Source organism: Cucumis melo, chromosome 2 (genome assembly GCF_025177605.1).
Source record: "Cucumis melo cultivar AY chromosome 2, USDA_Cmelo_AY_1.0, whole genome shotgun sequence".
Classification (NCBI taxonomy): domain Eukaryota; kingdom Viridiplantae; phylum Streptophyta; class Magnoliopsida; order Cucurbitales; family Cucurbitaceae; genus Cucumis; species Cucumis melo.
This window is the reverse complement of record NC_066858.1, coordinates 4,663,477-4,665,305: the sequence shown is the minus strand read 5'-3', so window position 1 is coordinate 4,665,305 and position 1,829 is coordinate 4,663,477. Positions and strand designations below refer to the sequence as shown.

General features: G+C 36.4%; 1 long non-coding RNA gene across 1 annotated transcript; it reads right to left on the bottom strand.

Annotated features, from left to right (window-relative positions):
* Nucleotides 1–1,221: 1,221 nt before the first annotated feature.
* Nucleotides 1,222–1,623, bottom strand: LOC127148207 (uncharacterized). The gene is made up of 3 exons (XR_007819011.1): nt 1,575–1,623; nt 1,382–1,477; nt 1,222–1,292 (listed from the first exon to the last, which is right to left on the bottom strand). It is a non-coding gene; the product is annotated as an uncharacterized LOC127148207 (long non-coding RNA).
* Between the last annotated feature and the right edge of the window lie 206 nt (nt 1,624–1,829).

Here is a 1,829-nt window from a genome sequence, read left to right as displayed (position 1 = left end):
GACCTAACAATATTCTGATTTAAATTTAAAACTTAAGCATACACGTATCCTTAGCCCCCCTTCAAAGTCATTTATAAACTTAAACATTAACTTAGCATCTCACTCACTCCTTCCAAGGTCATTATAAAAAATAAATGTATCACTCCCCTCCCACCCAAGTCATACAACCAAGTTTCTTAGTAAAAGATTCATAAGGGAAGCAAAAGAGAAATAAAAACACCAACTTCATAAGCATAAGCATAATATATAAGTAATGCAATAATTTGTTTTGATTCATTCTTTACAGACCCAACAATGTTTCAGTTTGCATCAAAGAACAACTTAAGCATAAACGTACCCCTAGTCCCAACCCCCCCGCCCCCCAAGTCATTTCTAACCTTAGCAACTCACTCACTCCTTCCAAGGTCATTATCAAAAATAAATGTATCACTCCCCTCCCACCCAAGTCATACAACCAAGTTTCTTAGTAAAAGATTCATAAGGGAAGCAAAAGAGAAATAAAAACACCAACTTCATAAGCATAAGCATAATATATAAGTAATGCAATAATTTGTTTTGATTCATTCTTTACAGACCCAATAATGTTTCAGTTTGCATCAAAGAACAACTTAAGCATAAACGTACCCCTAGTCCCAACCCCCCACCCCCCAAGTCATTTCTAACCTTAGCAACTCACTCCCTCCTTCCAAGGTCATTATTAAACATAAATGTATCTCCCCCCCCCCCCCCAATTTCCCACTCCCTCACCCCTTCTAAAGTCAAAGTTGAGCTTAAACATGAACTTAGCACTCCCACCGTCCCGCTCCCCACTTCCAAGGTCATTAATAAACCTAAACATAGACTTACCTCCTCCATTCCACAAACACCTATGCTACGAATAAAACTTTACAAGTAAACGAAGTGAACGAGAAATTAACAAAACAAAACAATGTGAACACGGTTCCTAAAACATGTGTAAGCAGAACCAACAAAATAGCTAGCTTATCAATGACTACCATAACTGCAGGATAGTCAACACAACTATGAACAGAGATCCAGAGTACATGTCAACATGATTCCTCAAACATATGTCTAAAAATCAACAAAAGAGCATTTCAATGACTACCATAACTGCAGGATAGTCGACGCAACAACACGTGTTGTAATAAAATCCACACAAAAAAGCATATAAAGTTGTCTCGTTTACAAATTTTACCTTTGAGATTGGGAACATAAAATATATTTGTTAACGAATTCAGCCCACTCCGTTCTTACGACATCTAAATCGTCCTGTGAGTATGTTGAGGTTGATCCTTCCATCTATTCATCATTTAAAAATGATTTAATATGCAACAATTGTACATAACATAAGTAGTTCAAAAAGGTAAAATGAAATACTTACTACTTCAATGATTGTCCTGTTGCTTGACAATATTATATCACGCATGAATCGCATCACATAATACCCGCACTCCACAATGCCACCTTGCTTCGGACACTATCCATCAGAGAAAAAGAACAAAATACCCATGATACAGTTGCAAAACATAAAGTATGTTTACCTATTTCTTCTACTAAATCCCCATTCCTCATACCTTGATTATCCTCCAAACAGGCTTCTTCTTGTTCGAAATGTCGAAAGCCTTAAGAATGCATATCAAACAACGTAAGTTATACAATCATTGTCTCATATGCAACATATTAACTCATTATTGTTTTATCATAGATAAAAGTTCCAGCATACATCCGGACGACATCAGAGGCATCATTGTTAATTCGATTTCTCAAATGATCCATCCAATATGCAGTGCCTCTTGAAAAATCGATGGCTATTAGACACCAATGGTTTC